Source organism: Bos grunniens, chromosome 2 (genome assembly GCF_055505025.1).
Source record: "Bos grunniens cultivar Pamir isolate PY7600 chromosome 2, Bosgru_T2T1.0, whole genome shotgun sequence".
In the NCBI taxonomy this organism is placed as follows: domain Eukaryota; kingdom Metazoa; phylum Chordata; class Mammalia; order Artiodactyla; family Bovidae; genus Bos; species Bos grunniens.
Genome location: NC_141166.1, coordinates 15,858,336 through 15,873,419, shown reverse-complemented (window position 1 = coordinate 15,873,419; position 15,084 = coordinate 15,858,336). Strand labels below are relative to the sequence as shown.

Here is a 15,084-nt window from a genome sequence, read left to right as displayed (position 1 = left end):
GCCAAAGTCCAGACACTTAATTACTCCTCCATATGGTAGACTATGGAAGTTTATAGAACACATACCTTTAAGGGGCACAGTCGGAAGGTGAGATCAGAGAGGGAACCATTCAAGAGAGAGAAGGAAAACCATCAGGGTGGTATCTGAGGCCAAGAAAAGAGCTCCAAGAAGGGCCAGGTCGGCAGTGCTTACCGTCCCTGAGAGATCAGGGTGGGGTAAGGGATTTAGCAACTAAGTTAAGGCAACCTTCCAGAGAGCTGCTTCCACGTGCTGCTTCGGGGAGTCCGTAATAGGACCTGCTGAGTGGGAGGTGAGAAAGTGGAGGCGGTTGGCTAGAAAGAGAAGGAGAGAGCAGGGAAGGAAGAGAGCACCCTGTGGGTATGTGGGCCTAGGAGGGCGGGGCAAACAGGTTTGGGCTGGCCCCGAAATACTGGGGAAGGGATGCTCGGCTGGTGGGAGGAGGGGGCAGTGAGCATTTGAGCATTTTAGGTTGAGTCAGCCTCAGCGACTAGACTCAAGGACACCCTCACTCTCTTCCCTGATGGCCCCTCCTCCTCCAAGCCATCCCCATCTCTCAGGCCAGGCCACATTAGCCTCATTCATGCTCCCCTCTCCCTCCCCCACCACTCCCCAGAGGTTGTTCAGGACCAGCCACCCCCACGTCCAGTCTGCTGTCTCACCGCCTGGCCCAGCCTGGTGAGGCAGGCGGGGAGGAGTGTCCAGGCAGGAAAGGGCTGAGTCACTCGGCCACGCATCTGGTCTCAGATCTCATCTCGATACCCAGATGAAAGGGGCAGGAAGGAAGAGGGCTCCGCCCCCCACAAGCTCTCCTGGCCTGTCCTCACTTTGCCAGGTTGGGAGAGGAGCCCCGTTGTCACGTTAGCAACCACCATTTGCTGCTTCACCCCCTCCGGCTGGGGTCCTTTGCTGCTCTGCTCGCCTTGAAAAAGTAGGGTCTGGCCGTCACCTTCATTTCACCAGTGAGGAAGTTCAGAGAGACACAGGGGCTTGGGCAAGGTCACACAGATTGGAAGGCTGGCCCGCTGGCGTCCTCATTCGGTATTCCGGGGAACACAGAATGGGGTGGTGTTTGCAGACAGTGGACCAAGGTGTGAGGGGCTCAGACGTGCCAGTGGGTGATGCCTGCAGAAGCTGGGTGGCGGGAGGCACTGGGCTCCTGCTCCTGCCAAAATGGCCTCTTCTCCAGTCCCAGCGGAGGGCAGACCCTCCTTCCTCCACTCCTTGCTCCACCCTTGCTGTTGTTGGCTCAGCTCGGAGCCACCCCCTACCTCATTCCTCAGCATCTCCCATCCTCTCTGCACTTTGCCACGCTGAGAGGAATAGCAGGGGCCTTGGCAGGCCATGCCTGCCATCCTGCACGCTGCCAGGGCACAGTGTTCCCATTGTCTTGAGCAGCGAGAGGTGTCCAGGTCCTGGCAAGGGGTGGGGGATCATGCCAGGCTTCTCCTGTCTCCAGGGGCTGCTCAGCAGCTTTCTCTGGGGCCCAGGCTGTTTGTCCACACAACATCCAGAGTGCCATTGGGCAAGTCACAGAGGAGCAAGCAAATCAGCATTCTCCCATAGACCCGGACCATCCCTGATATTAACTTTTGATTGATTCAATTGCATTTAATGTGGTTAGAGTCACAGCTGTGCCACTTGCTGTATGACCTTGGGCAAATGTCTAGACTCCTCTTTCTTCCTCTTTAAAACAGGAATAGCAATGGTAACAACTCCCTACCAGAGTGGTTGTCAGAGTTGATTTAGATAATGCCTAAAGCAGGTAACAAAAATACGCTTAGTATTATTGGGGGATATCTGATTACAGACTGAATTCAGGCTCAAAGAGAATCTGAGAAATGCAGAAAAGCCCTATGTTGTAAATCAAACTCACCTGTAATTCCACCCAGACGCACCTTCTTGTGATGACTTTCTTACCCAGAGTGGAGTTGCCCTCTCTCACCCTCCAAGAGAATGACCCCTGTGCTTCCCGGCTGGGCAGGTAGTGTTGGGGGTGGATATGGTCTGCATTTTCTGAATCCTCTCTGGGCCTCAGCTTCCCCGTCTGGAAAGGAAAGGGTTGAAGTAATCAGGGAAGATAAATAGATTTAATTTCCTATACAAACTGCTGCCTCAAATGGCTCTGGGTTCAGAGTGCCGTGATCAATTAATCATGTCTGCCATGGATGCAGTGGCTGCAGAATGGAGCAGTGGTGTATACACGTACCCTGAGTAGCCAGAGAAGAGCCTAAGAAATCCCTAAGAACCCCTTCAGTTTTTAATACTCTAAAAACCTTTCCCCCTTTTCATTCTATTAATACTCCCAGTTTTAGATCCTGGCTTCCTCTGGGAAATGGGGAGGGAATCCTTGCTTCTTCTCCCACTTCACACCTGTCTTCAGCAAGCTTCTGGGGTCTGGTACCCAAAATAGCTCCTACTTAACATTCTCCAAGTTGTACCTTCTCTGCAGAGGCCAACTTAAGGCTCTCGCCAAGTCAGGCTCCAAATGGGGGAACTGGAGAGGGAGGAGGATTTGGGTGTTTCCTTCACTAAAAATGAAACATGCAAACTGCAAGTCTGCTAGCAGCCATTCCTCACCAGCCCAAGCTCGGACATTTGAATATTAAATAACTCCGTGCAAATGAATACAAATGAGCACCTCTTCTCTCCTTGCCCCTGCAATTCTTTGGGCAGTAGGGCTTTCAGTCCAACCTGAGTGGATGGGTCTAGGGTCCAGATAACCCTCCCGGCAGGTGAGAAAGAACAGGGCCTAAAGGACTCCACTGAAAGATTTACCAGCTTCTGTTCTGGCGTGAGGGCTCTGTGAAGGGGATCTGAGCTCAGTAAGGGGACGGAGATCAAAGAGAGCTGGGGACTTTCAAGGGACAGGGGTGACCTCAATCAAGGGGGAGGCCCTCTGTAAAAGAGGAAGGACTCAGTGGTGAGGGGGCTGCTGAGGAAGGGGGAATAAATCTCAAGAATCTGAGGCATGGTCCCACTGCCCATCCCTTCTCCCTCTCCCAGTCCTGGAGGCCTGCCAAGGGCTATAACCTGAGGGGTAAGCGAGGTGGTCCCTGAGATCCCTGGCTAGGGCCATCCCAGGGTTCCAAATTGCCTTTCTGGACCTCCGAGGTGAGAGGAAACACCCAGGAAATGAGAAAACCTGGAGAGACTCTCAAGTCCACAGTGACCCCAGGCCAGACTACCCTCTCACTGGCTTCCAGGGCCTTGCTCTCAGCCCTGACTCCTGAGCCCCTAAGACCTCACAGTTTGCTGCTGAGGACTGTTTGGTGTTGCCTGCCTGAGCCCCCACCCCCCCACACTGGGCCCCACCCCCATCACTGAGTCCCCATTCCCTTCGCTGAGCCTCCAACCCCCTTCACTGAGCCCATCCTCTCACTGATTCCATATCTCCCTAATGGAACCTTCCACCCTGAGACCAATGCTGCATCCCCAGTCTGGTACACCCATTTCAGCATGTCCTTGTCTTTGTCATGGTCCAGGGCACAGACCATGAGACAGAGGAGCCAGAGGCAAAGGGATCAATAATAGCCTGGAAGGAGAGCCCAGCTAAGGGCCTTCTTGGTCAGGTTCCATGATGGCTCTGGGCCCGCTCTGCCAGTGAGATGGATGTTGAGATGACACTGCAGGCAGAGAGGCAGCCCTCACCCGCTCACCCACAGCTTGCCAAGATTCAAGCCAGGGGCTGCAACACAAGAGCAGGCATCAGTCCCACCCCGATCCCCTGAACAAGCGCTGCGCTGTGCACATCCTTCCCATCCCCTCCACCGCTCCCCTCAGGCCGGCCCAGGGTTGGTCAGGGCCACACAGGAAGGCCGGAAACAGGACACCCAGGCAGCAAGGGAAAAAAGCTGTGAGCTGCAGGGTCAGGGACACAGAGTCAGACCTGCAGGCAGAGAGACTGTGGCTCACACTCCCAAGTCTGGAGTGGTGGGATGGCCACGGGGTGTTCCAGGCATCTCCAGGACACAGAGAAGCAAACCCACAGTAGGGAGACCCAAGTCAGGGAGGTGGGAGCTGATGGTGATCCTTAGTGCCCTGGACAGGGGCACGAGGGTCACAAGCCCCACGGCACAGCCCACCTTTGGACAGAGCCCCAAGGCTCCGTGGCTGACTTCACTTACTTCGGTCTCAGAAGAGCCACCACAGCTCAGCCCTGCCAGCCCTGTGTGGGGCACTGTCCCTAGCTTCATTGAAGCAGCTGAAATCAGGGTCTGGACTCAAGGGAGTTGTATATGCTCTAGATGCCTGGTTCACCCACAGTCCTGGGAGTTAGGAAGCTTTACTATGAGGAAAGCTAGTGGAGGTGATGGAATTCCAGCTGAGCTATTTCAAATCCTAAAAGATGATGCTGTGAAAGTGCTGCACTCAATATGTCAACAAATTTGGAAAACTCAGCAGTGGCCACAGGACTGGAAAAGGTCAGTTTTCATTCCAATCCCAAAGAAAGGCAATGCCAAAGAATGCTCAAACTACCGCACAATTGCACTCATTTCACATCCTAGCAACATAATGCTCAAAATCTTTCAAGCTAGGCTTCAACAGGACATAAACGGAGAACTTCCAGTACAAGCTGGGTTTAGAAAAGGCAGAGGAACCAGAGATCAAATTGCCAACATCCATTGGAAAAAGAAAAAGAATAAGCATAAGAAAAAAGCAAAAGAATAAAAAAAAAAAAAAACACTTCTGCTTCATTGACTAGGCTAAAGCCTTTGACTGTGTAAATCACAAAAAACTGGACAATTCTTAAAGAAATGAGAGTGCCAGACTACCTTACCCGTCTCCTGAGAAACCTGTACGCAAGCCAAGAAGCAACAGTTAGAAGCAGACATTGAACAATGGACTGGTTCCAAATTGGAAAAGGAGTACATCAAGGCTGTATATTGTCACCCTGCTTATTTAACTTCCATTCAGAGTACATCATGAGAAACGCCAGGATGGATGAATCACAAGCTGGAATCAAAAGTGCCAGGAGAAACAACAACCTCAGATATGCAGATGATACCATTCTTATGGCAGAAAGCCAAGGGGAGCCTCTTGATGAAGGTGAAAGAGAAGAGTTAAAAATCTGGTGTAAAACCCAATATTCAAAAAATGGCATCTGGTCCCATCGCTTCATGGCAAATAGATGGGGGAAAAATGGAAACAGTGACAGATTTTTTTCCTGGGCTGCAAAATCACATGGACAGTGACCACAGCCATGAAATTAAAAGACGCTTGCTTCTTGAAAGAAAAACTATGACAAACCTAGACAGCATATTAAAAGGCAGAGACATCACTTTGCCAACAAATGTCTGTATAGTCAAAGCTATGGTTTTTCCAGTAGTCATACAGATGTGAGAGCTGGACCATAAAGAAGGTTGAGCACCAAAGAATGATGCTTTCGAACTGTGGTGCCGCAGAAGACTCTTGAGAGTCCCTTGGACTACAGGGAGACCCAACCAGTCATTCCTAAAGGAAATCAACCCTAAATATTTATTGAAAGGATTGATGCTGAAGCTGATGCGCTAATACTTTGGCCACCTGATGTGAAGAGCTGACTCACTGGAAAAGACCCTGATGCTGGGAAAGATTGAGGGCAGGAAGAGAAGGGAGCAACAGAGGATGAGATGGTTGGATGGCATCACTGACTCAATGGGCATGACTTGGAGCAAACTCCAGGAGCTAGTGAAGGACGGGGAGCCTGGCATGCTGCAGTTCATGGGGTCATAAAGAGTCAGACACAACTTAGCGACTGAACGACAACAACATAATCTGAACCAAGTTGCCCAATTGCCCTGCCACTAACTGGACCAGAGGTGAGTCTGGATCTCACTCAGCTGGCCATAAATTGCCCTCCAGGAGTCAGATTCACTGAACAAAGCAGATCATCTCTTGGAGAATAAGGGAGCAGCCCAGAAAGAAGCATGGACAGGGTCACGAGATCATAGGAGCCAAGCTGAGCAAGGAGTCTAGGCATGCAGGACGTGCAGGAAGGACAGAAGTGAAGGCTCAGAATGACCGAGCCTCTGTGACACTAAAGGTCAGACTTGGGAGCCTGCAGCTGTGACCAACACAAGGCTCCAGGTCAGGGGAGCTGTTTGCTTCCTGAACACCTCTGGTGACCTGGGAGGCCTGGAGATGAGGGCCACCTCCCTGTCTTCCTTAAGCCCCATCTCCTGAAGCCCAGGGGCTTTCCTGGTGGCTCAGATGGTCAAGAATCTACCTGCAATTCAGGAGACCTGGGTTCGATCCTTGGGTTGGGAAGATTCCCCTGGAGAACGGCATGACAACCCACTCCAGTATTCTTGCCTGGAGAATCCCCGTGGACAGAGGAGCCTGGCTGGCTACAGTCCATAGGGTCGCAAAGACTGAGTCGCTCTTAGACTGAGTGACTAAGCACAGCACCTGAGGCCCAGGGTGAGTGTTTCCGTGGTCCTCATCTGAAGGAGACAAAGGGACACTGCTTCTCCGCTCCTGCCTCTCTGGCTCTTCCCAGCCCATCCAGAGGGGGCCACAAAGGGTAGTAAGAGTCCTGGACCTGAAGTCCAAGATGAGATTCGAGTCCTGTTTTGCCAGGTATCTGGCTCTCAGCATCTCAGTATTCTCCTTAGAAATACGGGGAGTAAGGCCTGCCCTGGGGGCTGTTGGGAGAGTGAAATGAGATTGCAGTGAAGAGCTTGTTCCAGCCTCTCCCTGGGGGTCCGCCGTCCATGCTCCTTCTGGCTCTTGGTCCTGTTTCATTTTTCCCATCCCTGTACCAGAAAGGCATCCAGGACTTCCATCAATATGAGACCCTCACTCCAATCAGACTCCCTTAGGCTGGGAGGCGGCTCCAGACACTTCCCCCAGAGTCTAGGGTTCTGATCTAAAAAAGGAGGCCTCCAGGGGACATAGGTCAGACGAACGGTGGAACGGTGGAATTTCAAAACTTGGGACCTCATAGCACAGAGAACTCTGCTCAATATTCTGTAATAACCTTACAGGGAAAAGAATTTGAAAAAAAAAAAGATACATGTATATGTATAATTGAATCATTTTTCTGTACACTTGAAACTAACACAAAATTGTTAATCAACTATACTTTGATATAGAATATGTAAAGCAATTATCCATCAATAAAAAATAAATTTAAAAATAGAGAGAATAAAAATTAAAACAAACAAAAAACTTGTGACCAGCTAGCACAGAGATTGTTCCATGTGGCTCCTTAGTCACATTTTCCCTCAACCCAGTGCCTCAGTCCATGGGAGGGGGCCCCCAGAAAGGAAGCCGGGCTTCGGTTAGAACAGCAAGTCCGCCAGGCCCTGGGGCACACGTGAGTCTGTATCACCTCCGTTCTGGGTATGACGCCCCATGGGAACTGCCTTGAGCCACCTTTCCTCATTTCTACTCTTACCTCATCACCTTTATGCCTTTTTCTCTGGGACCAGTGGCCAGTCAGCCCCAGACTAACCCCCCACCCCTCAACCCAGCCCCTATAAGCATGAGCTCCGGAGCTCAAGAGACTGGGGTTCAAATCCTGCCTCAGCTACTCCCCGACTGTGACCTGGGCAAGCTGTCTCACCTCTGAGCAAGACTGGAGTGAATGAAATGACAACACAGGAATAGCCAAGCCCTTCCTCCTTTCCTGAGCCCTGGACTGGGACCACTGATGGGGAGGAGGCCAGGGGTCTTACCCTGAGTGGTAGAAGTCATGGGATCAAATGCACGTGCCTACCATGGGAACTGCTGTGGTCACTGCGGTACTTTGAGCCCACGTTCTCATTTGTCAATTGGAGGTACAACTGCTGAGCTAATGTTAGGGCTCCTTCTCTGATCACAGAAGGCTACCTGGAGGAAGTGACAGAGACTCCGTTTGGGTGGAAAGAAGGCAAACTGCACAAAGGGGACTGCCCTTCAAGACAGGAGGCTGGTGGGGGAGGGGCAGGGATGGCAGGGAGGTGAGTCACCAGGAAGGGAGGGGGACACAGAGGCTGGGGTTTTTGAAGGCTCAGGGGTCAGTGGGTAGAGGTGGCTCGATGTGGACTCACAAACGTTCAAACCTGATCTCAGAAGACTGCTAGCAACACAGTTACACAAGCCCTTGTCCACCTGGTCCCACCAATGCACACTGGAAACACACTCAGAGACATTCACACACTCCTGTAGCTCAGGACATTCACGGAGTCACCCCCAGACACAAGCACACACTCAGGGACACTCACACACTCCTGTATGCTCAGGACATTCACAGAGTCACCCCCAGACACAAGCACACACTCAGGGACATCCACACACTCCTGTATGCTCAGGACACTCACGGAGTCACCCCCAGACACAAGCACACACTCAGAGACATTCACACACTCCTGTATGCTCAGGACACTCACAGAGTCACCCCCAGACACAAGCACACACTCAGAGACATTCACACACTCATCCATGCGTAACTATATCCACACCTTCAGACACCTTCATACAAGCTCCTGTCGACAACATCCACATGTACAAGGGCAAACACAAAGGCACACACTTGCACACTCAAGTGCACTCACAGAGACACAAAAAGGAACGCACTCAGGCCCAGGGATACTCTGGCACACTGAGAGGTATCTGTGCACTGTGCACGGGGGCACACCAAGACACCCTCAGTGACACACATTCTTGCACATTTGAGTACGTTCTCACAGTCAAAGCCACACACTTGTATGCACACGCCTGTAGGACTCTGGAACATTCACGGATGTTCGGTCAGATATAGCACGGCCAGGTACACTCACACAGTCTCCCCAACCCACCGGTGCAGCCACCACCACCCCCTCCAGCCAACCGGGCTGAACTCTCTCTCCACCCACTTCCCACCATCCTCTGGGGCCTCGGGGGCCTCCCTCCGGAGCTGGGGGAGGGGATGGGGCGGGGTTTGCCCTGCTGATGTGGCAACTCCACTCACCTGCGGCTGGCCGCACCCTCTCCATGGAGAAAAGCTTAAAGGAGCAGGAATCCCCCGGGGCTATAAACCAACCCCCCCAAACCCAGGTCTCTGCCCTTGTTTCTCTGATGCAAAAAGTGAGGTCTAGCGATGGTTCAGACGATGAATGGGACTGGCAACCAGGACTCCAGTGCTAGGAGCCGGCTGCCGAGGGGACGCTGGTGCTGGGAACAGGAAGACTGGGTTCCAGGCTCAGCCCACCTCCACCAGTCCTGGCCGGCTGCCGGAGGAACCTGCTTCTCCTCACTGTTCCCCATCACCCTACCAGGCACTCCCATCCCCTGGCAGTCCTGTCTCCTAGCCAGATGCACAGGCCCGAACCAGAAACACACACACAGTCACTGCAACCTGTTGACCCAACCTTCCCAGTTTCCCTCAAACCTAGGCTGGAAGGAGACAGCCTGTGCCGTGGGAATCCCAGCTCTGCTACTTCCCAGCTCTGTGACTTAAGGCAGGCCACTGCTCTCCTCTGAGCTTCAGTTTCCTCATGTAGAAATGGGGTGATGGTCACACCTACCTCCCAGGATTGGATTGGTGAGCGAATTAAACAATAAAGGTGGAGGCTTCAGGGTCATGCCCAGGGACTCAGGACAGGCTTGGTGAATGAAGGCAAGACACATGAAGGACTTGTTGGATACACAGAGCTGGGCCATGTCTCCCCTGCTGAAGCCTCTCTGATCTCGTCACCTCTTGGGGGATCCTACAGGACCAGCTACTCCCAGATTTCCTGTTAGTTTTGCTGCTGCTTCCAAAGCCCCTGATCACTACCATGGTGAGAGGAAGGCCCAGCTGGTGGGCAGGTGACAGGTGTGGAGAGGGGTCAAGGGGGCACAGCCATGCCCGTGGGAGCCACCAGTCTGATGGGGAAGATCCAGCTCAGCTCTGCTCCTGTTTAATCAGACCCAGTCTGTCCTGAGGCCAAGACTAGCTAGTGGGGGAGATATGGCCCTGCTCCAAGGGTTCCAAGTCTGATGTGGGAAACAGCCTAATCCAAGAGCACTCTGGTGGCTAGGGAAGACACTCCCTGGCCCAGCCCTGCAAACTACTTGGGGAGACATACACTTCCCCTGGGAGTCCCAGTCTGATGGGGACAATTCACCCTCTCTAGGGGTTCCCAGGCTGGGAAAGGAGACACAACTGTTCTCAAGGACCTTAAGTCACAACAGAAGAGAGAGCCTGCATACCTCGGACACAAAGGTACCTCAGACACTGAGAAGCAGAAGTGAGCACAGATGAATGCGGCTCTGTGCACGTGCCTCTTGCATATGACTGTGACTCTGTGCGTACACGTGACTCCGTATGTGACTGTTGCCTCTGATTCTGAGATTAGGCATGTGCCTCTGAGTTGAGGCCGTGCTTCCATTCAGTGAGTGGACCCAGTTGTGTCTAATCACTCTTCAAAGGCCATGCATTCACTGAACATTCACTGAAGATTCACCAGTCCCAGTTGCTGGGCCCCGCCCAGGGATGCTATGCAGCCTTCAAGAGGTGCAGTTTCCGCTTTCAGAGGCATCACTACAAAAAAGCAGTGGATGAAGCACTGAAAAAGCAATCTCCTGTGCTGCTATCTGTTTAGAAGCACAGGGGGCGGCAGGTGCATAGGGAAGGTGGACTTCCTGGAAGAGGTGATATTTAAGCTGTGCCCTATCAGGGTTTATAGCTGAGGGAAAGGCTGTTCTAATTAGAGGGAACAGGACTTCCCTGGCAGTCCAGTGGTTAAGAATCTGTGCTTCCACTCCAGGGGGCATGGGTTCAATCCCTGATCCAGAAACTAAGATCTCACATGCCCTGTGGTACTGACAACAACAACAACAACAAAAAAACCCACCAAAAAAAACCCCAACAACAACTAGAGGGAACAGCATGTGCAAAGGCCATGTGGACCTGGGAAGAGAGCCCAGAAAAGGTTTTTCTGGAGGAAGTGACTGGGTGAGATTTTGGAAGAAGTAGGTAGACAAGCAGAGAAGGTAATGGCACCCCACCCCAGTACTCTTGCCTGGCAAATCCCATGGAGGGAGGAGCCTGGTAGGCTGCAGTCCATGGGGTCGCTGGGAGTCGGACACGACTGAGCAACTTCACTTTCACTTTTTACTTTCATGCATTGGAGAAGGAAATGGCAACCCACTCCAGTGTTCTTGCCTGGAGAATCCCAGGGACGAGGGAGCCTGGTGGGCTGCCGTCTATGGGGTCGCACAGAGTCGGACACGACTGAAGTGACTTAGCAGCAGCAGCAGCAGGTAGACAAGGAGAAGGCATAGCTTCAGTTTAGTGGGTGGAGGGTGTGGTATAGACTAGCCAGAGGAAGTCGGCTGGCCTGAGCCTGTCAGTCACTCCAGACCCTTTGTGACCCTTTGGACTGTAGCCCACCAGGCCACTCTGTCCATGGGATCTTTCAGGCAAGAATACTGGAGTGGGTCGCCATGCCCTCCTCCAGCGGATCTGATTTTCATGACCCAGGGATCGAACCCGTGTCTCTTGCATTGCAGGTGGATTCTTTACCCCCTGAGGTAACAGGGAAGCCCGTACTGTACCTAGGGGTGGAAAGGCAGTATACAGAGGAACCTGAGGGTCTGAAGGGGAACCTGCACTTCCAGAGAGAGGAGACAGCTGCTGAGCGGTGGGTTTAGGGGGTGAGCTCCTCGACTAGCCTCTGGGCTCTCCTAGGAGAGAGACCCAGCCCAGGGAGCCTGGGGAAGGCCTCCCAAGTATCCTTAGCAGTAAAGGGAATTGAATAATAGCTCCCTCACAGGGCAGAGGGTAGAACTATCAATACAGTAAATGCACTTACTCAAGTCGCTTTCCGCTGAGCTCTGCAAGAGCGCCATTTATTCCTCTCAGTTCAGTTCAGTCGCTCATTTCGTGTCCGACTCTTTGCGACCCCATGAATTGCAGCATGCCAGGCCTCCCTGTTCATCACCAACTCCCGGAGTTCACTCAAACTCACGTCCATCGAGTCGGTGATGCCATCATCCTCTGTTGTCCCCTTCTCCTCCTGCCCCCAATCCCTCCCAGCATCAGTCTTTTCCAATGAGTCAACCCTTCGCTTGAGGTGGCCAAAGTACTGGAGTTTCAGCTTTAGCATTCCTCTCAAGAACTGTATTATTTGGTTTCCATTTTAATGCTGATGAAGCAGGCTCAGAGAGGCTCAAGGCTACAGAGCGCCCGGAACGCGAGAATGAGCGGTCTGGATTAGACTCAGCCTGGCTCCTTCCCTTGAGTCCCACCGCCTCTCAGCACGCGAATGCGCCTTTTAAATCGGTAACAGCTGGTTACTGCTGGATCCGGTGCTGTTACTATTATTATGGTTTATTATTATCACTGTGATACCCGAAGAACTAACTTGATTCATCATCGCGGGCTCCACCTTCCCCGCCTCCCGCGCTCCCTCAGTCCCTGAAAACTCTAGGCCCAGGCGACCCCGCGCGGCCACGGTGGGAACAACAATCCCTGGGGCGAGGGGTCCTGGAGGGGGTGTCGGTGTGATGGCACCCCCTGGAGGCAGTGCTCGGTATTGCGCCAGAGTCCGACGGAAGAGTGCGGCGTCCTCTGCACCCTTCGTAGTGTGCAGACCGACAGTGGTCCTGGAGGGCTGGAAGGAAGGAGGAAAGAAAGGGAATAACACTTATCAAGCGACTCTGGTACACTGGGCAAGGTGCTGGGCATTTTCTCATTTAACCCCTCTATCAGTTCAGTCGCTCAGTCGTGTCTGATTCTTTGTGACCCCATGGACTGCAGCCCACGAGGCCTCCCTGTCCATCACCAACTCCCAGAGTTTACTCAAACTCATATCCATTGAGTCGGTGATGCCATCCAACCATCTCTTCCTCTGTGGTCCCCTTCTCCTCCTGCCTTCAATCTTTCCCAGCATCAGGGTCTTTTCCAATGAGTCAGTTCTTTGCATCATGTGGCCAAAGTATTGGAGTTTCAGCTTCAGCATCAGTCCTTCCAATGAACACCCAGGACTGATCTCCTTTAGGATGGACTAGTTGGATCTCCTTGCAGTTCAAGGAACTCTCAAGAGTCTTCTCCAACACCACAGTTCAAAACCATCCGTTCTTTGGCGCTCAGCTTTCTTTATAGTCCAACTCTCACATCCATACATGGCTACTGGAAAAACCATAGCTTTGACTAGACGGACCTTAGTTGGCAAAGTAATGTCTCTGTATGCTTTTTAATATGCTGTCTAGGTTGGTCTTAACTTTTCTTCCAAGGAGTAAGCGTCTTTTAATTTCATGGCTGCAGCCACCATCAGCAGTGATTTTGGAACCCCCCCAAAATGAAGTCTCTCACTGTTTCTCCATCTATTTGCCATGAAGTGATGGGACCAGATGCCATGATCTTAGTTTTCTGAATGTTGAGTTTTAAGCCAACTTTTTCACTCTCCTCTTTCACTTGCATCAAGAGGCTCTTCAGTTCTTTGCTTTCTGCCATAAGCGTAGTGTCATCTGCATATCTGAGGTTATTGATATTTCTCCCAGCATTCTTGATTCCAGCTTCATCCAGCCCAGCATGGATGTACTCTGCATATAAGTTAAATAAGCAGGGTGACAATATACAGCCTTGACATACCCCTTTCCCTATTTGGAACCAGTCTGTTGTTCCATGTCCAGTTCTAACTGTTGCTTCCTGACCTGCATACAGATTTCTCAGGAGGCAGGTCAGGTGGTCTGGTATTTCCGTTTCTTGAAGAATTGTCCACAGTTTGTTGTGATCCACACAGTCAAAGGCTTTGGTGTAGTCAATTAAGCAGAAGTAGATGTTTTTCTGGAACTCTCTTGCTTTTTCGATGATCCAGCAGATGTTGGCAATTTGATCTCTGGTTCCTCTGCCTTTTCTAAAACCAGCTTCCAGTACATGTGGAAGTTCTCAGTTCACATACTGTCAAAGCCTGGCTTGGAGAATTTTGAGCATTACTTTACTAGTGTGTGAGATGAGTGCAATCGTGAGGTAGTTTGAGCAATCTTTGGCATTGCCTTTCTTTGGGATTGGAATGAAAATTGACTTTTTCCAGTCCTGTGACCACTGCTGAGTTTTCCAAATTTGCTGGCATATTGACTGCAGCACTTTCACAGCATCATCTTTTAGGATTTGAAATAACTCAACTGGAATTCCATCTCCTCCACTAGCTTTTTTCATAGTGCTGCTTCCTAAGGCCCACTTGACTTTGCATTACAGGATGTCTGGTTCTAGGTGAGCGATCACACCATCGTGATTATTTGGATCGTGAAGATCTTTTTTGTATAGTTCTGTATAGTTCTTCTGTATATTCTTGCTACCTCTTTTTAATATCTTCTGCTTCTGTTAGGTCCATACCGTTTCTGTCCTTTATTGTGCCCATTCTTGCATGAAATGGTCCTTTGATGCCTCTAATTTTCTTGAAGAGATCTCTAGTCTTTCCCATTCTATTGTTTTCCTCTATTTCTTTGCACTAATCACTGAGGAAGGCTTTATCTCTCCTTGCTATTCTTTGGAACTTTGCATTCAAATGGATATCTTTCCTTTTCTCCTTTGCCTTTCAATTCTCTTTTTTTCACAGCTATTTGTAAGGCCTCTTCAGACACCCATTTTCCTTTTTGCATTTCTTTTTTCTTGGGGATGGTTTTGATTCCTGTCTCCTGTACAATGTCACGAACCTTGAATCTTCGTCCATAGTTCTTCAGACACTACCAGATCTAATCCTTTGAATCTCTTTGTCCCTTCCACTGTATAATCGTAAGGGGTTTGATACCTTACCTGAATGGCCTAGTGGATTTCCCTACTTTCTTCAATTTAAATCTGAATTTGGCAATAAGGAGTTCCTGATCTGAGCCACAGTCAGCTCCCAGTCTTGTTTTTGCTGACTATATAGAGATTCTCCATCTTTGGATGCAAAGAATATAATCAATCTGATTTCAGTGTTGACCATCTGGTGATATCCATGTGTAGAGTCTTCTCTTGTGTTGTTGGAAGAGGGTGTTTGCTATGACCAGTGTGTTCTCTCGGTAAAACTCTATTAGGCTTTGGCCTGTTTCATTCTGTACTCCAAGGCCAAATTTGCCGTTACTCCAGGCAAATTTAACCCCTACTCAATCTCATTTCTCAGGAGTGGAACTGGAAGCTGAGGTTCTGGGAAG

General features: G+C 51.0%; 1 long non-coding RNA gene across 6 annotated transcripts in view; it reads right to left on the bottom strand.

Moving 5' to 3' along the window:
• LOC147377623 (uncharacterized) overlaps positions 1 to 15,084 on the bottom strand; it is a 40,537-nt gene that overhangs the window by 6,657 nt on the left and 18,796 nt on the right. Inside the window, exons 1-3 of one of the 6 annotated variants that reach the window (XR_015139761.1) lie at positions 8,933 to 9,064; positions 7,721 to 7,833; positions 1,895 to 2,065 (exon numbers count right to left, since the gene is read on the bottom strand). This is a non-coding gene — a long non-coding RNA (uncharacterized LOC147377623). Of the gene's footprint in view, positions 1 to 1,894; positions 2,066 to 7,679; positions 7,834 to 8,686; positions 8,821 to 8,932; positions 9,144 to 11,759; positions 12,374 to 15,084 lie in introns of those variants that run through there. The other 5 variants (XR_015139762.1, XR_015139764.1, XR_015139763.1 and 2 more) reach the window with 5 other exon arrangements.